Genomic DNA, 22,667 nt, shown 5'->3' on the forward strand with positions numbered 1-22,667 from the left:
CTGTCTTTCCCATCCCCTGGGAGCAGAAGAGGGAATTTAATATACTTTGTCATAGAGAATGAGGCTAAACCTGGGTAGGAGATGAGAAGAATGATGCAGAACTCTGGATTTCCCAGAGAAAATCAGGTCAAAGCCATTGTCTTCAACATGACTGAAATCTCAGTTTTAGTTAAATAACTTTTTCATTTTTAGTTAACTAGCTTGGAGGGGTGGGGAATACACACTTACCATCTCCACACAATCAGGACCCATGTCTGCCCATCCTTCCTTTAAAAAGAAACTACAAAGATGAAACCAGCCACAGTTTAGATGTGCTTTTCTAGAACTCCAGACTGGTTTCAGGCATATGGTGGCCAGCTGTCATCAGGCTTATGCTGACATGCCAGGATTTGTAATGATGTGCACAGTGCATGTTTGTCATATATTACTTTTAGAACAAATTTAGGGGGAATAGAATATAAAGCAGAAAGAGCAACTATTTTTAAACTGCTGTTTATCATATTTTTTTCCAGGCTGAACATTCTCAGAGTTGACAAAATCTTGAGCATTTGATTTCAAGGTATTAATTTTTCATGCGCTCCAATATAATTGTGGAGATACAGTGATCATCCTACAGATACACCTGCACCAGTCAGCAAGAGATAACTTCTGAAACAATATCTCTGCTCTCTCAGTGACATGGCTCATGCAAGCATGTATATTTGCAAGGAGGAGGTTGCATCTCACAAACAGTATTCCTAAAAAATATTGTCCCACCTTCCTCAGAGGTGGGACACAAGGGTTTATGGGTGACGAGGCTAATGTATTCCATTCTTTGTAGAATATATATGTAATAAATATGAACTATTTACTTCACTTTTCATGTGTACAGAATCAGTAAAGACTGGCCAGTGTCAGAAGTAAAAGACTGGAAAGGAAATGCAGGCATCATCTATTCGATCTCATCCTCCTGCTCTACAGCAAGAGTCTCTTGGGAGATGGTTGTCATACTGCTTCTTAAAAACCTGCCAGCTGCAAGGATGTCAGAGCTTTCATACATAGGCTGTTCCAGTGCTTAATTGTCCAGGGCTTGGCCATTGACAACTGCTTCCTCATATATTAAGCCCCCACTGCTGTCACTGAGTATTCATAATTCCTCAAGGAACCATGGGGAAAATCAGTCCTTATACTCCTCATTGCAATATTTCATGTCATTGAAGAATTCACAGTCTTCAGATTTTTGGAAAAGAATTCAGCTTTTCCCCCTACCTTTCTGCAAAGCTTAACAATTTCCAAACCCCTCAAAATTTTTGTTGTTCAACTTAAGATTCTCACTAATTCATCTAGCTCCTTCCTAATGAAGCACTTCAGCCATGACATTGTCAGAGGAAAACAGAATCACTGCTTGTGCTTATGGGTGACATCCCAGACATGCTCCTTTTCTTGCAGCACCTGTATATTATTAATTTGACTTATTTTATTGCTGTATTGTTTTTCAAGCCTTTCTTCAGTGCTGCTGCCAGCACAGTAATTCCCCAGTTCATGTTTGTATATTTGCTGTTTTTCCTTTCTAAATGATGTACTTTATACTTTTTCAATGCTGTTAATATAGAAAAACCAAGACTTACTAGAATTACGTATTGCCCATGCAACATTGCCATAAAGCATCACCTGATTCTTAGGTTTAAAGATCATTAATGTTTATTTACAAATACCTTGCTATTTTATTTATTGTGTTTGTCACTGTGCTCTGCTTTGTATATGCTTGTGCTTGCTCATGCATACTTTATGAATATAGAAATTAAATCTCATTAGCTTGGTAATTAGACCAGTGATAAACAGCTGTTTGTTTACTGTGCAGGGCAAGATTTCTACAGAATTTCCTTACCTTTCATGCACAGTTTGAATCTCTGTTGCAATAAAAAAGTGTATGGATCTGTAATATCTGCTGTTAATTGTTATTGCCAGCTCAGTACAATGTCAGACAGAGAGAAAGAAAAGAGAATTGAGGCGTCCTTTAGACATCCAAGAAGCCATGATATGATGTGTACTAGTAAAATACTTAGATCTCCCTGTTTTGTACTGGAGTTCTGTAGGCTGTACAAGCATTCAGAAAGAACTTCCAAAAGACAGCAATGGAATACAGACAGAGGGATGCACAGCAGTATTATATGTCATTTCTGAAAATTGAGTTAGATTGAATGTTAATAACATGCAGAAGTCTCTTGCAATTGAGGTTTTCAGAGCTCCTGCTTGCCCTTAGATTTCAATCTGCTTTAGTCTTGGCCCCCTGCTTCCCCCGTATACAGCATTCCCAGGACAAGGAGTTCCCTGTGGATTGGTGATGAATCAATCCCTATGATAGAAGAACTAGTCAGAAGAATTAATATTAATCTTTTGAAGGATACATGATAACAGGTATTTTTTTAAGATCAGAATAATACAGTGCTGCAACACCTGGAGAAATGAAGGCAACAAATCAGTGTGAGTATCCACAGTGCTCTGAAAAACTCCCAACTGGTGGAACTATTTCTACATTTCCTGAGTTCATCAGTTAGAGCAGGGCACAGGAACCTGCAAAAACCAAACCAAACCAAAAGCACCGAAACAAAACAAAAGCTCCCAAACAAACAAACAAACAATAAAGCCAACCCAAACAAACAAACCATCACCAAGCAAAAACCAGAGACTTACCCTTATTCTCATCTCTCTGAAACAGGAAGTGTTGGTTGAATTAACCACCTCTTCATCCTGTAGTATTTGCTGATTATCAAACTGGGAGGTAACCATTAGATATGCAGGTTAATTCTTGTGGGGGGGGAAAAATTGAGGCTGCAGATAAATCCTTCCCTTTCCTGACTCCCTGGAGAGTTCCATAAAGTAGAGCAGGGAAATGTAAGAAATCCTTGCAGAGAAGGTTTCATAAAATAAACTACATTCTCATTTAAGGCAATACAGAGAAAAGATCAACCTGTTCCTAGACAAACCCTTTTTTCAGTTTCTTTATCCAGCAGTAGTCTGCTTAGCTAGTTGAGTCTTCAGGTGGTTAACAGCATAAACCAAACTCAGGTAGGGAGGCCTTTAATCATGTCTGTATGCTTTTTCGTGATGAAAAATGTCAGGGTTAGAAAGGAAGGAAACATTACCCATAAGATTATTTGCTAAAAAGTTTATCAGAATCAGGCAATTAGCTGACTATCTCATTAGTCAGATTGCCAAAATGTAATTGGTATTCTATGTTTTGTGCTGTGATATTTTTCATTGATTTCTCTTGCCTTTCAGTTTATTTTTAGAAATAGAAAATGTGTCATTCTGGCTGCTTTTTTCATTTCTGAGAAAACAGAATGTCCCACAGTGGGAGAGTTTTCAGGTATTCATCAGCTATTCTTGAAAAAACATATGATCACACCATGGCTGCTCTGAATCTCAGTAGATGAAAGTGGGGAAATAAATTGCAGTATGCTTTAGGATGTGAGGAGTTGAGAAGAATACGTATATTTGAGTCTATTTTTTATAAATGGTAGCTGTCATTTCTGAAAAACTTTATCCATAGTGCAGGAGAAATCTTTGCTGAGTGATGTAGGATATTTTTATTAAAAATTAAATTTTTCTCAAAATTGTTTTTTCCAAATCTCAAAATGCTCCTGAGTATTCTCAAATATAAACAGAAAAAAACCAATTCAGTACTGATATTTTTATTTAAATCTTGGAACAAGTCAAGTACTTAGTAAGGGGGACTGTGATTTCAGGATTTTGCGTTTCTAAAGTGTTTGTACTCTGGCACAATTGGCTGGCATGAATTTGACTTTGTCTTTGAAATCAGTGGAAGTCTTATTAATTATACTATCTCTCCTTTTTTACGCCTCTGCAAGTTTAATGGATACTCCTCTGGGAAGTGTACTCATCTCCCGGGACCTCAGACTCCCAACTCCAAGCATGGGGAAAGGAGCGCTGTTAGAGGAGAAGGCAGAGAGGCCAGAGCTGTGCTCATCCTCTGCTGAGTGAGGTCTGCTAGGAGATGTATGCAACATAAGGTTTAATGCTTGTCCAAGTCCTGCCTGAAAGCACTTTTCTGGTTTGAGCATGATTTAACAGCTATGTTCAATTCAGTTACAAAATATGTTGTGTGAATGGCTTGGGAATGTGCTGTCAAATAGCAAATGAGAGTGACCAGGAGCTGGCCTAGAGATAAGGAGCTTCTCTGCAGTTGTCTCTGGCTTCCTGATCATCTCTAGGATTCCCTGGCAGGATTTCAGAGGCTGTAAAAACCTTATAAGCAGTGAAATATATGAGAAACATTATTTTGCAGGTATTTTCTTTCCTTGGCATTTAGTTTTTATTTATCAGAACGTGATTGAAATTTGTACTATTAAATGCAACAAAATTTCCCCAAAATGTTCCACAGCTATTGCTTTTAGTCATATCATTCTGTTCTATGTGCATTTCCCCCAGTTACTGAAAATATGTGTGTGCCCAGGTTCACAAAGTGTTCCTTTCAATCTTGAAAGCTCCTGTTCTCTTATTAAACTAATTTAAAATTTGCATTCTGTGAGAGTTGTTTATAACATACAAAGCAAATTTAAAAGACACTATTTCTTAGATTATCTCTGTAAGAAACAAAAATTAATTAACAATTTCAACATTAGTTACCAGGCAAGAAAGTATGTATTCCTTGAGACAGTGAAAATTTATAAATCTAGGAGATCAGTGACATTTGCAAAATGTGTGGAACTCAAAAAATGAATTCTTTGTTGTGAGCTGTTTTCTTAAGTCTAATTAGTATTGATATTGGCTGCTATGTTGTAAGTAGAGGGTTGCTGCATATCTAACAGTTGATTACATGCAGCAGGGAACGGAGTGCTGGTTTCCTGAAAGCATGATTGGGGGGTAACTGTCATTGATTTTTCCATATTAGAATATCTCCTATGTTTTTTTTCCAGGCTATGCTCCTATTTCCAAAGCAATATTTAATTCCAAGCTTCCAGATTTCAATTCATGAGTATGTTGTGAGGAAGTCTAACCAGCCTTTATGACTGTGTGAAGATCAGATAAGTTCCTTAGCTTTTGTTGTGTGTGGTGTCTCATCATTGCAAATGATCTGGCACAGGATAATGAGCTTGGATGGGCTCCCTCTCTTTGTGATACTGATAATGTATGGTGGGTATGTTGGCCCTGCAGTAGATGAGGCACTGGCAAAGTCCCATCTCAGTGGAGAGGCAGTACAAAGTGTGGAAGCAGAAGTCCATCTTCCTTGGAGGAGGAATTCAGGGAAATTCCAAACTAGAGGTTGCACAGCTAGCATAGCCCTGGTTGCAGGCTGGGGGAAGGACCTCTGAACTGAAGGTAGGAGAGCATGAGTGGAGTTGCTGTCTGCCCACTGGTTCATCCAATGGTGGAGACAACTCAGTGGAAATCAGTTGTGCTACAAATCCCTGATCCAAAAAATAATCAGCAGTCAACAGGAGTAGGGCATATTGACAGGACTTTATCTTAAAAACAAGGTCAAATTAAGTAACATTTTACTATGAAAAGGTAATTGCTGTACCTGACTGTAGGAAGACTTCAGTCCTTATGGTCTTTGCACCATGAGGTGCTGCATATGGCCACAACGTCAAAAAAAAAAATTAAATTTCTGGTTTCTTGTATCTTGCAGGAGGCAGGGCTGTGAAGTCAGAATTCCTGCTATTAGTGTTGATGATAGATCCTGGGTACTACAGTCTGACTGCTTGTCATTAATTCAGGATAATTAATGAAAGGGAAATCTCATTGTAGGGAGCAGAGATTGGATCAAACCAAAATCTAGGAAAGACAGATTGTGAAGTCACCACATTAGGAGGTGAACATTGGTCCAAAGAAGAGCACAGCAGGTGAAAGAGAAGAAGATGCACGAGCTGTTAATGTGGTCTTTTGGACAGCTTTACTTTGAAGGGAGTATGTAATTTATGTGCAATTATGAAGAAAGCTGTGAAAAGCCACTGCTGGAAAAAAAGGGAAATTGGGACATTTTAATTGCCATACTCCCTTCTACTTTAAGAAGTGACGGGTCACATTCCAGTGGGAGAATTGTGGTTTCTGCTACAAGATCTATAAACACCCCAAAAAGTTTATGGCAAGTGAAAGAACTGTGAAATTTCCCTCTGCTCTCTCCTTTCAAATTTATAACCTGAAAAATGATCCTGTACAGTGCTGTGGGAGAGATGAGTATTAAAAGCATTTTGCAAGGCAGAAAGATTTCTCTGGATTGGGATTCCTTTATGTAATGAATCTCCATCCAAGCATGACCCTAAAAAATTATGGAAGATTTATCTTTTTATCCTTACTAGTTTAGCTCATGATTCTGTATATTTTATATCTCACACTACTCTCTGCTGATGAAAGTTGATAAAGGTCCAAAATTTTGTGGCAGGGATGACAGAACAGGAGATGAAGGATCATGTATGTTACTCTTTCTTCATATCTGCATTTGGCTGGTAATGCAGTGCTTGCATGTTGACTTCATGGGCTGTGCATGGTTAAAGTTCTAGGAAAGGAGAAGTGTCCTTGGATGTAAGTTTGAAAAAAATGCCAATGATAAATTTCTAGTTGTGAAGTGAATTGAATTTCAGAAAGGGTTGGGCGGCTTTAGAGAAAATCCAGGTTGGTGTCTTTGGCAGACTCTGCGTCTACAAAGGCACCCTGAAAAAAAGGGAAAAAGTCCCTAAAAACTAATTACCTGATGCATATTCCTAGCAGGGATTGTCTCTTTGTTTTCTGAGAGGGCATAATGGGAACCTGATTCTTGGCTGAGGTTTGAAGGCAGTACAAGAATATAAATAAAATATTAATAGTTCTGCACAAAAGGAATGTCAGTATTATTGTAGACCTTTTACAAAGTAATTCATTCCATAAATTACCTCTTTTTCTTTTTGAAAAAAGAATGACAGGACTGTCTTTTCTATAAATAAATATCTTGATTTGCTTTAATGTTCCATCTAAAGAAATTTTAGCTATGTGTTAATTTAATAGTAATCTAATTTTTAATTATATTTGTTATATTTTCATCACATCTGATGTCAAGCTTGAATGAGCTGGTTCAAATGCCCATATGGGAAATCAGTCCTGCCCTCAAAAGCTGGCAAATTAGACCTTACCAGTAAAAACATCTATAGATCCCAGAGCATATGTGAGCCTCCAAGGAGGACACCAGACTCCAAACCATGGATGGAATCTGTTGTTGCCAGTGGCCTCTGTACAGAGCAACAGGAGGTTTCAGGTGAAAGATGGTGTGGCTGCACTGTGGAAGTTATTTCAGCACTGTGATGTTGGCATATGCAAGGGGAAGGGAAAGAGACTCCTTTTGTCTCTTAACTGTCTCAAAGTGTCAAATACTTGCAAACAATATGGAAAGAACTGGAAAGAAGATTTAGAGAATGGGATGGCAGCCTTGAAATATGCTTTGTGAAAGGTGTTTGGATGGGGTAAGTGTCATGGAGGGTGAAAGGAAGGTTACAAGTAGAAATGGAAGAAAACATCAAGTCCGTCTCTTACAGGTAGCTGTGTTCCTTTTCAGGTGCCACTCCTGTTCAGCAGCTGGCAAAGCTATTGCTGCATAAATAGTTTTCATAAAGCTTTAGAAAGTTTCAAGGTGAAAGGTGTTAAAAATGAAAGATTATTATTGCTATTATTGCTTTCCCTATGTTCTTTGTTCAGAATCACTGTCTAGAGTTTTTTCTTTCTTTCTGCAGTAATTTTCAGTCCCAAACAAACCCCTACTTTTCCTGCTCAGGCAGAGATAGGATTGAGGACGGTTCTTGCTTGGAAAACATGACAAGCTGACTATGAGGATTACTATAGCATTGGAATATATATATTATATATATAGTCAGTGGGGAAAGTAAAAAAAAAAAATAAAATTAAGGACTACTTGATTTCCCTTGAGAATTCTAGTTTCATTTATGTGAGATGTAATTAATTCATCATTGAAAATCTATGCGGTGGAACAAGTAAAACTTGTCTTACACTGTGCTTTGCAAAGCATAAGGGAATCAGCTTCATGCAGGCTTTTGTTTTGTTTTTATGACAATCAAAGTGTACTCCTGAGTTTATTAAGTATTCTTCATACAGAGAAACTAACCTTCATGGCAGCACCAGTAATCAATAGTTTATTTTGCAGATTAATTTTTTATCACTATTCAAGATGATGGGTACATTTATATCCTGTGTTCCAGTGTGGAGACGCTCTTCACCTGAGACTTGTCCCTAGATTTGGATCTATAGGTGGGCAGACACATGGCCAGACACATGAGCTGCCTGACAGAGGGTTGAGAAGAATTTAGCATTGACTGGCTGGGCTTGTGACTCTCCTTATCACTTAGCTGCCCTGTGCTCCTAGTCCTGCTGCAGATACAGGCTGGCCCTGCTGTGCCATGGCAATGGACAGGAACCCTGCCTTTCTGGCCTGCAGAGCCATAACCATTTTATGCCTTCCCTATACTGGGAGCTTCCTCTGGCTTGCTGGGAGGCTGAGCAGGTAACAGCACTCACCTGCGTTGGGGAAAGTGGGTTTTCTCTCTGTGAGACAATGACAGGCAGAAGAATACTTTTAATACTGAGGGAAGAATGAGTAAAGGAGATATCTGTGTCCTTTTACACACAAGCAAGTCCATATAGCAATTAAGTGATATTATGAATCCTAGATATTCCAAAATTTTTCTTCACATGATAATATTATAGAATACTCAAACCTGATGATTTTTTCTGGATATTAGCTAGCTGACCAGTAAGTATTTGCATATTGAAACTAGCCTCAACCCTCCTGTCTCTTCCCCAGTCATATTTTTAGGTTTAAAGAAGCACTTGGGATTATTATAAGGTTTTTCTGGTAGGAATTAGACAAGGTTAAAAAACTGTACAAAATCAGTTTTATTTATAGTATGTGGAAACTGAGCTAATCCTGTGGTCAGTCAATTCTAGATGCTGGGGCTTTAGTTAAAATAAATCATGGTATTCACACTATAATAGCAATGAAGCAAGAAGGAAGAAGCAAGTTAAAATATAGAGAAAATAATATAATCAAAGGAAGAAAAGAAATGAGTAAAGGAAAGGAGAAGAAATGTAATACCATAAAGAAAAATCTGTTATATAAAATCCAGTTTTTAGAGATATAACAGAAACTTTTCAAATAAAAACTTGTTTCAGTAATATCACAATCACACAGTGTAGGTGGAGTAAAAAAGGAATTTTTTTTTTTTGGCATCTGTTTCAATTTATCCTCTATGCTGGATACCACAGAAAAATCCCTTCAAAGGATCGCTTTAGCTCATAGACAACACATATGATTTTTTTGCTGTATGCTCCAAGACTGTATCAATAACTGCGTACTTCAATAAAAATATGTCTTCAGAGAATTGTTCAGTCCTCTCCATATCCTTCCTCAGAGGGCTTTATTTCCTTCTTAACTCTTCCCCTATTTTACTTGGTAGTTTATGGACTGCTAGAAAGATGATGCCTAAGCTGTTTCCTTCTTGTAGTTCAGCCTTTGTGATTGAAAGTGCATGGAAAATGTAGGAGTGCAGAACAGTCATCTGCTCATATGCTAGTGGACATGCCAGAACAGACTTAATACTGCAGCAGTCAAGAGCAATGGTAGCTTTTATATTGAAATTCACAGGGGAAAAATCTAATCCTTTGCTAGATTTTAGACATCCTGTCAGAGAGCTGATGTTTCCAATTGCATGCTGCACCAGACTCAGGTCTGGCGTACAATTTTCTTCAAGAAATTCCTAAAGTAAGTCATCAGCTAAACTTCTGTATTTCTGTAACAGTTGGCATTTTTCTGTAAAAGCCTATGTGTTAAATTTCATGGGCCAAATGAGCCTCAACAGTCAAAGCCCAAAATTTTATACATGGGTATTAAAACAATATGAAAGGATTCTAGGTCAGAAATCTTTATCTGTTTAACTCCATGGTAATCTCTAAAAATTTTTCCCTCTTTAAAAAAGTAAAGAAGAAATTTATTTTTTAAAGTATTAAACATGTTTAAAAACCTGTTTCAAGCACAGGTGCTAGTCAGCATTGACTCATGCACTTAATTAAGACAAGTAAGTCTAATTCAGAGCAGCTGTTCCTAACATTAGTGGTAGCTTGGAGTTTCAAGTCTAGAGTTTTGAGCACATTTTGACTGATTTTTCTGTCAAGAAGGGCTATTCTTTAGAAAACATTGGACTTGCTACTGAAAGATAAGGTAAGGCTGAAGTTTTCCTCTACCTACAAAACACATGGCTAAAAATATATCTTAGGAGTTTATAATTTTGCCTAAAATTGTTGCAACATTAAAGCTATTCTTTCTCATACTAAGACCACAAATATCCAAAAAAGCCTGGTTAGGTAGAAGGCCCAGAGTTTCTAATCTCTGTTTGGGAGATCACTCTGGAACAGATCAAATGAAGAGTGCAGCTTTTCTTGGTGGTGCTGGTATGAGGCATAGGAATTTCTGGCTAATGTGACAAGAAAGCTAAGTGGTATAATAAAATTGAATGGGGAAGAATAATGTCGGGGTTTATTTAAGTAATTCAATGCAGAAAAACCCAATGTACTGCTTACACAGCTTCTCCTTAGCTTCTTGAGGTCTTGCTTGGATTTATGTTTTTTGTCCCTTTGCCTGAAAAAACCCGAAGTCCAAAGTTTGAATTGAGTTTCATAAACTATGCAGACTTTAAAACAAAATAATATAAAAGAGGGATGAAAATGCATTATTTAAAAAAAAAAAAAAGAAGAAATAATGAGAAAGTAATTTTCAGAAGAGGCACAAGGGCAGAAGGTGTGCAAGCTTGCAGAACTGTCCAGGCAGTGTGGTGTGCTCAGACCTTTGAGCAGTGCGCTGAAGTGTTGGGTGCTTTGAGGGCCATCTGACAGGACCTGACTCTTCTCAGCTGGCAGTGCTGTGTGTGTGCAGCCACAGTGACACCCTTCTTTCTGTAAGGCTGGGGCCTCTCACCCATTCTCCCCTGGGCCTTTCTCTGTGCCTGCACTGTGGAAAGGCTCAGATGCCATTAGGCATCTGTGGGGTCTTTCATGATGCTACACAACTACAGGAACAATTATTATCTATGGAATAGTGCAGACTTTCTTTAGAAAATAACCAATTTAGGGTAGGAAGAACTTTTGTTTGCCATTCAGTACCACACCTGTGGGAAAAAAAAAAACAAAACTGAAAACCAGTGAAATACAATGGAAAAGACAGATCTTGACAAATTACAAAGCTTTGTTCAATTACAAACAGTAAAAAAGCAACTAGCCTTCTGAAACCAAGCCCCCAAAAATGCCCCTGGCAGTGGAGATGAGAGTAGCATAAGCAAGATTTAAGAAAGAAAACAAACTGGTAGGGAAAGACGTTTTTGCTTTTTATGTTAAAAAAAAAAAAAAGAAAGTAGTGGACTGGTGGGACACACCAGACCTTTCCCCATGTGCTCATTGAGCACCTCTGTGTGCTGTGTCCCAGGGTAAGCAACTGGGTGGCCTGCAGCTTCAACAGCCTTTTGAGCTGTTGGGAATTACCTGGAATGTGTCTTATGGGAAAGAAAATCAGGTAGAGCTGCAGGAACACGTTATCTTGCTAGATTTAATAGTTGCAATTAATGAATTTCCAGCTTAGACCCAAGTGAGCCAGTGAAGGGCTGGCTATTGCCCACCAGCTGGTTCCTTTGTCCACGATGAGCACCACATCTGCTGGCTGGGGTTTGGTGCTGGGGGTCTCGGGAGGTCTCCCCAGCACCTTGGCACAGCTTTGTGCCATGGCTGTGCTGGGCAGGGGCTGTTGATTCAGTCGTGCCAATAGCACGTGAAGCAGCACATTTCTCCCTGATCTCTGGGCCTGTTCCCTTCTGAAGGAGGTCTGTCTTGTTGCCATTCCAGACTGACCAGCTCCTTATAGCAGCTGCTCTGGGATTGTTTGATCTCCCCCAAATAATCTGTCTTTTGATGAAGTGTGACCCCTTGATAGAAGCAGCAGTTTCATTCCTAGCACTGTCCCCTGTGACCTGTGGCTGCTCTGCTGATTCATCACCATATATTATATGAGACAATTGTTTCCATGTTTAAGCCAGTAATTAGCCCTTTTTGCCATAAATCTGAGTTTGATTTCATTTTCAACTTCACTATGCAGCCAAGACATTTCTCATGTGCTCTCCTCTTCCTCAAAAGAACATGTATTTATTTTTTTAAGAGTGGATGGTGAGAGAAATGAATTGGACAAGGTGTTTATGAGACATGCCAGCCTAAAAAATGCAGTGTTGTTCTACATTGTTTGAATATTGTTTGATTTACTACTTTATTTACTACATAGCAGTTGAAAAACAACCTGACCCATCAACCCTGGGAGTATATTTTATATAGCTGTGAAAAGATGGGTGCCTTTTGCTCTATCTGGAAGACTATCTGGCTATTCTCAGAGTGGTATAGTGTGAAGATTATAAGCAGAAGATCTCTGTGCAGGGAAAGCTGTCTGCTGTCACACTTGGCAGAAACCAGAGACTTGCAAAAAGGGGGAAAAGAACTGAGGGAACAAAGGAGATATTTTCATAGTCCATATTTAAATGTTCCTTAGAAGTCTTAGCTAGGTGGTTATCTCATTAGAGCAGCAGCCAGTTTTCTCCACTTACCACTTTACCAGGACTGAAACTCTTACTAGTGTTTTTTTATATTTATTATCAGCCAAATACAAGGGTTCAAAGTTTTGCATAGTTTTATGTAGCTAATCATCTCATTAAAAAGGTCTCATACTAACTAGTTAAGCCAACTCTGATAAGCCTCCAAAGTCTTAGATGACATTTCAGATAATATAGTGTAATTTGACATTGAGCTGTGGGAATTTAACTGGGGGAGAAACCTTCAAACTAGCAATTTCGCCAGGGCTAGGAGTAATTGTAATTACAGATTTTCAGGCTGAGCTATGTGAATCATCCCAGAAAGATACAGGGCAGAGCTGGGAGTCTGTTTCTAGCAAGTCATGTGCATGAGCAAGGAAAAATTAGGAGCTGTCTGCTGCCCTGTTTTTCCGCAGGTGGTGACAAGAAGTGTCTGGAAAAATTTTGACTGTGTCAACATGCAGACAGTGATAGGAACTGGACACTGCCTTGTGACCACTTGCAAGCAGACAGTGCTGTGGGTACCAGTTTTTGGCTGCATCTCTGGATGTAAGGGGAAAGAAGAGACAGAGCATACTTTCTCTGGTGGGGCACAGTATTGCATGGAGCTAAACCTAAAGAAAATTATCAGTGGAGAATGGAAAATGCAAAAAACATCTTTGGGAATGACTGGACTGGGCTGTATGCTCTAAGGAGGTTGGCCTGAGGTAGATATCTCATTTACTTTGAGCAACAACTAGAATCAGTGACATCCAGAGATCTGGGGGTAGGTACAGCCCAACTCCATTAGTTTTTTTTATTGGCAAGACATGTAGCTGTGGCACTTAAGGACATGGTCCAGTGATGGACTTGGCAGGGTTAGATTTATGGTTGGACTCAATGATCTTAAAGGTCTTGTCCAACTTCAGTGATTCTATTATTAAAGGAAAAGAAGACAAACAGGTGACTTAAGTCCCTCATGAAGATCATCACTTAAAGGATTTGTGTGGCAGATACTATCTTGATGACAGATTTATGCTGATAATAAAAGAAACTCTATGGAATCTTTGTTCCTCACTTAAGAGGGAGGAAGGGAAAGGGGAGAACACCATGTTGGAACTTCTGTGAGCAACTATAGAGTAAGAAGCAGAAAATATTTGGCTGCAAAAGCTGTTGCAAAGCACACCATGGCACTCCATATCTATCATACGTGCAAATTTGCTGTTGATATATATGGAGAGGGTGATGACGCTTTGTGAATGGAAACCTGATATTCTTCAGGCTGGTGAAAGAATAAGAAAAATCTGAGAAAAGTCATGAATACCAGTAGCTGTGAATGTCATGTTTTAGATTATATTTAAATCTGTCTTTCCATTTGCTGTGTTCACAATGCTCAAGACACAGAAGTTAATCACAGAATCTGTTGCCATTTTTAAATTGTCTTTTTCTAAGATAAGTAGTGTTTATTAGCTATGATGTAAGGCATATAAACTCTCACGTGAAGCTTCTGATGCTAGTTTACCTCTTTAGCCCTCAGTAAGGTGCCACATGGGTAGTTTTATTGGGTTTATCTGCACTTGGCAACCCATCCCCTCCCTATCATAATTCTTTTTTTTCAGGACAGTACAGAAAATAGTTCACAAGATTCTTCTCAATTGGTCTATTAAATCAGTTGTTTCCAACTCTTGCTGTTATTCTGGTCTTAAAACCCATGGTCTCTTTATGGCTCTCTGGTGGTTGAGTTTCTGTTATGGTTTCTACTTTTCTCCAAAAAATTTAATCAATTTTATTCAAAGCAGCGGAATTTCAGTGGATAACTCTGCCATGTCTAGCTTTTCCTGCCTTTTTGAAACATTATTTTCCCTAAATGTGGAGGTTCTTGATTGTGGGAGTCATAGCACCAAATTTATCATTAAATAAACAATTTTAGTTCATAATTTACAGCCTTCCTGCTGGTAATGCAGATATACTTCTTGCATGTGAACCCATGTGTGTTGGAACGGCTGTAGTAGTCAGGATATTTCTGTTTGAAAATGGCACATCTTGTCAACCAGCTCAATCTTCTGAAGCACAGCAGTCATCCCAGCCTGGGAGCTCACAACCTATAGCCAAAAATCCAAGTTACTTTTGGCTCTTCAAGGGCAGGCAGAAGAATAGAATGAGACGTTTCTAATCGTAAAATGCTTCTGCATGACCACAATCTGACTTCTGCATTTGCCAAATGTTTCCTTTGCAGCAACATTTCATTTTTGGGTAACATTCCATTTCTGTTAACTGTGTTGATCAGCATATTGGGTCTCTTATTTCATGAAATAAAACTTAGCACAAGTTACAGCTACTAAAAAGGGAGAGGTGAAAGAGAGTAACTTCTGCTTACATGAACCGGACAATTATCTCTTTAACAAAAAGAGGAATTTACTGTTCAGCTTTACGAATATGGTAACAATTATTTATAATCATGAAACTGATTTGAAATGCTTACTGAGTGGTAGATGGTTTCGTATTCATTGCCTTTATTGTCCTGTCTCACCCATGAATCAAAGCAGAATTTCAGGGCTGTCTTTTCTGCCTGGTTCATTATCTACGGACTGTGGCATATCAAGAGAATGTGCTTTCTTTCATGTAAAGTATAAAGAAATCAAACTTCAAGCTGTTTCCATTTTGAGGATTTAAAAATGGGACCCAATTCTTAGGTTTTCCTCCTCTTATTTTTTCTTGCAAAGTATTTTACAACATTAATAAGGATTTCTGATAAGCAGCATTGCTACTGATATTGCCAGACACAACATGAAAAGTAGCAATAAATTGTTCTTTAGATTTGTTTCAGATAATTTCTGTGTGAGAAATGTATTTATGAAAGACTGGCTTTCCCCAGAAGATGGTACTCTTCAGGAAATATTTTGGTGTATCTGGACATGATCAGGTTTCTTGACACAGAGGCTGTGGTGGTATGCATCAAGGAGGAGTTAATTCTTATCTGAAGTAGAGCATATGCTTTCTTAAATAGAGAGAAAGGTTTATATTGGTGGTGCCTGCTGCATTCCCTGACTACTGTGGCAGAAATCTCCTCAAAGAATCCCAGCAAGTTAGCAAACCATGAACCCCAAGCTCTCTCCTCTCTCTGCTCTTATACTGTCAATCCTTAATCAAGCTGTGCTTCTTCAAGTGTTTTCCCATTTGATATTCTAGGAGTTTCTCCCCACTTTATATCAAGCTAACTGGTGTATGGTTTCCTGTTATGTCTCCAGGCACTTTTAAAAGAACTTTCTTATGTTAGCCACTTTCCAGTCCCCAGGGGACTCTTCTGAACTAAATGAGCTTGTGAATGTGCCTGCTAATTCCTTAGTTTCTCTCTCCACTTCCTTAGCAAGTTTGGATATTTGTTTGGCCATGGTTTTTAAGACTGCCTAAGCATTTTTGTAAAACCGCTACCATTAGAGACCTAAGAACAAAAAAAATCTTTCTCCTTCAACGGCAAACTCACCTCTTCATAGAAGAGGTGAGTACAATACATTCTTCACTTTTATTTTGTTTTTACCTCATATTATTGAAAAGGAGTTGCACTCCCTTGTCCCTGTTCAGTGCACAGTAAATCTGCTCTGAGTGAGGAAGGCGTAGATAGAATAGGCACAATCATCTCATTATCCATCTATAACAGTAGCTTTCCCTGTAGCTCGTGGTGTTCACATTTTGTTTTCCTTGTTGTGAATGAGAAATGCAGTGAGGCAGGAGTGATTGGTGACATTCTCAGTCACCCCAGCCACCTCTCTGCCGCAGAGCCCCGGTGCCACCTGCTCAGCTGTGCCTGTCACACCCAGGCTCGCCCCTGCCTGGGAAGGGCCAGGCAGCCCAGGGCCCTTTCAGTGATGAGCTGGGACAAGGCCAAGCCCTTTGTGGGAGACTGGGCTGATAGTCACAACATGGGGTGGCCTCTCTGATCCACTGATACAGACTTGTTCTTTAAAGTTCTATTTTTGTTTTATTTTATTTAAGCTTATGAATATTTTGTTGCATTTTTTATTGTCACTTTGAGCCTAATTAGATGTTTCATCTCTTCACGGATAACCTTTTCCTCTTTGTGCTCTATGAAGAGTATAACTTACCAATGTAAATAAAGTTATAATGTAAAAATCAAAGTTACACTTGCTTGTGAGAAGTGTACTGGCATAAGTGCACTGTCATGGATTCTCATGATGAACACCAGAGCATTACTTCAGATAGCAATGTGGGGGAAGTAATACATTGGTGAAAAATAACTGGTGAGAAGGAGTAAATATAGTCTGTCTAATTCAGACAAAATCTGCTTGATTTTCTGAATACCATTTAGATTTAAGGGAAAAATATATGCTCGTGTGTGGCTGGCTATGGTCAAGATATCCTGAAGTATGGATTGTTTTGTATAAGCTATTTCTACCACTCATTAAAAACTGTCAATTCTTATGTGTTTTTCTTACTGATCCTTGTACAATTATCCTTCTGTAATATGACATCATTAATTCTTGCAAAACCATATTCCATATATTTATTAATCAGAGAGACAGGAGAATAAATCTAAATTTTCTTAATGAATTGATGCCAAAAAGGAAGGATGAAACATACCAGAAAGACAAAGAAATAATGAAATAGCATCTACAGATAATCAAATCATAGTCCATAAATATAAAAACTAGGTTCCTCTTGGAAACATGCAAGCAATATGTTTGCAGGAAGAATTTTGAAAAGCAGAAAATTTCCTGCAATACTGAAGAGGGAAAAGAAAAATGGGGTGCAGTTATAAACAGAGGATTCTGTGTAACTCTCCAGTGAGCACCAGGATCAGAGAAAGCCCTTTAACTTCTGGTTGGTATATCTGAAACACCCCATCACAGAAGTAAGAAGTTTTTAATTCCTGCCTGTGGTGCAGCTACATCTGGAAAAGTGATCTAGGTTCTGAAAAATGCAATGTCTGGAAAAAAAAATTAGAAATTGCATATGCCTCTCATCTTATGCCTTCTTGTGCAGCTTTCTGGGAACATCTAAGAACTGGATCTGAATCTGCTTATTGTCATTGTCTGGGCCCCAATAAACTTATGAATGTACTTTACTTGACTTAAAAATCTTCATGCTGTTTTAAAATCTGAACAGGATTGAGTGTGTTCTAAATTTCTAACTTTTGTGTTAGTTTTGTTTTTTTCTTAATGGGGCAAATGGCCATAAATATCTAATTCTGCACGTTTTTGTGAGAGTCTTGCCCCCATTCCCCTATCAGCAGTGCAGGGAGAAGGCAGTAGGATAAGAGGACACAAAATCCTTCTTTCAAAGCCCTGGGCTGGGTGCATCCCATGCTGGAGGCCCCTATGCAGGCTGCTGGCAGGGTCTGGGGTACCTTTTTGGGGTACCTGCCTGCAGGACACCCTCTCCCCCCAGCTGCTCCCTTTGCCCTGTCCCTGATGTCACACCAGTGTCACTGCAGCCGTAGCCAGGAGCAGGCACAGAGCTCTGCAGCCCTGGCAGAGAGCCCAGCTGGGTTAATTTTTAATTTCTCTGATTGTCCGTGCTTTACTCAACTGTCCTTTGCAGCAAGGATGTGGCCCCAGAGCTGCCAAGTGAAAAGCCCTGACAGCCCCATGTAAACACACTTTACAGGATTTCAGGCAAAGGAGGGAATTTGAGTGTTGGTTGCTGTAAATTACAAGATTTCCAGTAACTGCAAATGTATGCCTGCAACCCATGAGAACACAATTTATCACTTCACTTTACCAAAACAAATTGCGAGTTGGCCTAGAACTTTGAAGTGAAAATGACACTTAATTATTAAACCAGTTAGATTGTTTCATATCAAGACAAGATTGCTCTTCTCTTTTTTTAGTACTGACAACTGGATGTTTTTCTTTACTTCTTACACCCAGATTCCTTGATTTCCCAGTTTAGTATTAAAGAAAAGTAAATAAATCTGGTGTAAAGGCTGGAAGATGTTGCAGTGCTCCCTCTGCAATAACCGGATGTCCATTTGAACTTCAAATGGAGCGCAGCGCCTCAGCTGATGGCCATTGATCAGTTTATGCTGTGAAAAACCTTGCCAGAGATGGAGCATCAATGCATAAGCCAGAGAAAATATTATTTTGTTTGGGGTTTTTTTTGGTCATTTCTGCCTGTCTTTTCCCACTGATGGATTTCTGACTCTTTGCCAGCTCATGTAGTAAACAGCCAAACACCGCAACAAAATAATTGTCTCATGTTGAAGGTTTAGGAAAGACAAATGCTTAAAGTTTATCAAAACAGGGAATAAGAGAAGTCAGTATCTACTCAGTCTGAAGTTAAAAAAATGAACAAAATATGAACATTCAAAATGCCAAATGGGATGTAGAGGGGAAAATGCCTGTAGGATGTAGAGGGGAAAGTATCTGAGGCTGATAATTAGGGAGGACATGCCCATTGGGACTACCAGTCATTTTCAGCAAATATACTGAGCACTTTATTTGTGTCCAAATGTAATATAACTCTAGTTATGGAAAGCCTGTACAAGTTTGATTTATCCAGGGTGGAAATGGGATGAAGAAGAATATGAGTGGAGGGCAGAAGACTGAGGGAAAAGCAGACTAAGAATATGGGTATGTGAAAGTCTGGTGAAATAATAAAGAAAAAGAATGAAATTTAAACTTTCTAGAACTGTTAAACTTGGGTTTAGAAATACTTGCAAAGTGTAGACAGAGGGGTGAAGCTTAACTGGAAGTGATGGCAGAAAGTGCTGGGCATTCCCTGCAAAGTAGCACCCTCAGCTTGGGTACTGCATTTCATAAATGCCCCTAATTCTCTTAGCATGGGGTTAGCTACTCCAGTTTATATCATACTGTGGTCTTCAGCTGAGATACCCATGTGTTATTTATAATATTGTAAAGGTTGGTTCTTGCAGGAGCCTCTCAGAAACATTTACACGTTTAAGTCTCTTAGGTACAGAGACCTTAGGGCAGGTGTCTTCCATTCATTTGTTTTAGCGTTGAAAGGTTTGTAGCACAATTTTAGTGTTGCTGAAGAGTGCACAAAAATCCAGTTTCATAGGATTTTTGATGCAGTGCGTTGTTTCTCATTTAAGTAAAATACTGTCAGGGATGAGAACAAATTAAAGTACAAGTTATAAACCATCTTGTAACTGAATTGCACATGCTTTCAGTGATTTTGAAAGTAACTTTGACATATGAATTCTGTTAAATTACCTAATCTGCACAAGTATTTTTATCTGTTAAAGTTTTACTACTTATGTGCTTTTCAGTTTGAGGGGTTTTTAGCCATGTATATTTGCAACTGTGTTCTCAACACTTAGCTATAGATATTTGCCCATTTATTTGGTTTAATTCCTTAAACTAACTCCAGAATGTCTTTTCAAACCTGTTGACTTTGTCCCAACTCCAGGAAAATGAATGCTTTCTTTGTAATCCCACTGTTGTGCTGATTGGAGAAGTAATTGAAACCTCTCATGGGCAATAGACCAGCCATTTTACATACCTCTCTTATCTATGTAAACATTTCCTGAGCTGCTTTCTTCTCCATCCCTTGGGGTCAATAACAGTTCCTTATGATCTCTTTATTTTAAAATAGTCAGGTCCCTCCCTCTCTTCCAAAACTGTGAGCAGAATTAATGAATATTTTCTTTGCTGTTCATTTTTCACTCCCTTCCTTTCCCTTTTAATGTACCCTGCTCTCCCACTCATAGGAACATTTGTGGGTTTGTTGGGTTTTTTTCTGTTGGAGCTGGGCAGCCCCTACCTTTAATTTTTGTAACCTGCAAATATTTCTTTTGCTTTCATAATTATTTTTTCATTGCTGTTTTTGGTCTTTATTTCCCCTCTTGAATGTTTCAGAGAATTACTGTAAAAAAATTGAAGACATTGACATAAGCCATCAAATTACTGTCTTCTCAATAGGCATTTGAGACTAATGTTCTTTCTGCCATGGTAAGGATGGACAGGTGGCACATGGCTTTGACTCCTGACTGATAAATCTGGGCACAAAGTTGATTATCAGCAAGGTCTAGGTCATAGTAATCTGAAGGTGTTGATGAGTAAAATGATTATCATACCAAGCTGTGTGCAAAATTTTCTGAACTGACGTAGATAAACTTTTGACTAAGATAAATTTATGAGTTATTAGTTCAGCCTGTGGTTTGTTTGGGATTTGTCATTCTTGAAGGTGTCATCAATTTAAGTTCTGATCATTTGCTTGGCTCTGGGCAGAGCACTTCTCTGCCTGTGCTCAGCTCCACACCTCCAGCTCCTGATGGGGAAACTCATGGGGTTTGCAATGAGCTCTGCTGGTTTGCCGCTTCTTCCCCTCCTCATTGCTTGCTTTTTGTATATGGGTATAATTTAGGATGCTGGTGGGTTTAGGAAAGCATGAAATCTCGTGGTCAGCTTCTTCTAGTCCTGCTGTCAGCAGGAGCACACCAGTGGCTCCAGCTGTGGAAACTGCAGGAAGAGCATGAAAGAACAATATCTCCTGGGAACCTGGCAGTCTTTCTGCTTCTTCTATTGCCACTGCCGTGCTTCTGAGGGTGGTTCAGACTATTAATGTACTAGATTAAAATAGATCAGTTTGCCCATTTTATTGGGGCTTGTAAATCATGTTAATGGTTATAATGATAAAATAGCTCTCCTCCTTCAGAATTTTCTGTTGAAAACTATACTGAGGCTGCTGTGTTACTGATACTTTCCTGGACCCCAGATGCTTTCACCAAGAATAAAATGGTCAAGTCATTTACATATATCGATCAGGTCACATTTTATATAAAACTTCATAACATTTATGATCCCCATTTAGTTAATTATAGATTTTATTAAAACAGTTAGGAGGATATTAAAGTATATTCTGAACTTCTTACAGACATTGAATTTTAAGGCAATAGAGTTGATGGCTTTTACAGCTTTCAGTCTTAAAGCAGTATGTTGAATTGAGAGATGAGCTGATGAGACAGTGCCTTGAGCTGGTTTCTGTTGACATTGAGCTGTGCTATGTAGGTGTAAATGCTGCCACATCTGGGCTTTACACCTGTGCCATGTAGGTTTGAATAACTTCGAAAGCTGTGGAGGGGCTGTGATTCAGGTTTTAAGAGCTTCAGCCTGCAGACCTTTGTTAGAATTACATTAACCACCTCAAGAGGTTTTTCTTCAAATTCTCTCATTTTAACCACCTACATCATTACTTCTGGTTCTTGTGTATATATACAGATCATTTTTCTTAAAAGCAATTTTTAATTGCCAGTTCAGCTGACTGCAGGACTACCGAATCATAAATATCAGGCATTTTTTTTAGTATTATTCAGGCAGGAAAAAAAATTGGGTTGTGATGAGCAGTAGAAAAGTTTCACCAGCCATGAGCTTTAAATTTGCATTTAAATCTCTGTGTGGTGCTGGTGTGTTTTCATAGAGTGCTTTTTATGCCCCATTCTTAAAAAAACTATGAGGGCTATTGCTGGTGGGAGAGACATTGTATTAAGGTTTGCTTCAAATTCATAGTGAGCAGGGAAAGACTTTGCAGTTCTGCTAGAGAAAGATTGTGGGAAGCTGTCTGGGTTACAAAGACCTAAGATAAACCTAATGGCTCAGCCTTGCAGTGCTTCAGGGCAGGACGACAATGGAAAAGGAGAAATGTGCATTCAGGCCCCAAGTGATACTTAATAGCTTTCATGCCAAAAGCTGTAAGATTCATTCTCTAATTCTTTGGTTTTGTTTCCTAATTTTTTACCCTTATTGCACTGCAATAAAGCTGAGAGTTTCTTCATCATAAACTGTTTAGGTTTCAGTATATCTAAATTTCTTTCATTACTCACCCTAACTTTTTCAAAGGATTCCAATATATTAAGCAAAATTTGCACTTACAGAAAGTTATGCTGGTTTGTGCCTCAGGTACTTTATAATGATATCTGTAATGACTTTCTCAACAATTTTCTTAAGTACTTAAGTGAGGATCATGAGTTTATAATTCCCTGGATCATCCTTATCATCTTTGCAAGAACATTGACTATCTTCAGATTCTTCGTACTATAGCTGCAATGATAAATTAAATCACATTTACTTGGGGGTTGTTTTTTCCTGGGAAGTAATTCAGCTAATA

General features: G+C 38.7%; 2 long non-coding RNA genes across 3 annotated transcripts in view; one reads left to right on the plus strand and one right to left on the minus strand.

The window, feature by feature from the left end:
- The window catches only part of LOC135305152 (uncharacterized), a 53,270-nt gene extending 50,320 nt beyond the window's left edge, over positions 1–2,950 (minus strand). Inside the window, exon 1 of the long non-coding RNA XR_010366429.1 lies at positions 2,674–2,950. This is a non-coding gene — a long non-coding RNA (uncharacterized LOC135305152). The remainder of the gene's footprint in view (positions 1–2,673) is intronic.
- The window catches only part of LOC135305149 (uncharacterized), a 333,233-nt gene that overhangs the window by 234,797 nt on the left and 75,769 nt on the right, over positions 1–22,667 (plus strand). The window lies entirely within an intron of this gene.

Source organism: Passer domesticus, chromosome 7 (assembly GCF_036417665.1).
Source record: "Passer domesticus isolate bPasDom1 chromosome 7, bPasDom1.hap1, whole genome shotgun sequence".
Lineage (NCBI taxonomy): Eukaryota > Metazoa > Chordata > Aves > Passeriformes > Passeridae > Passer > Passer domesticus.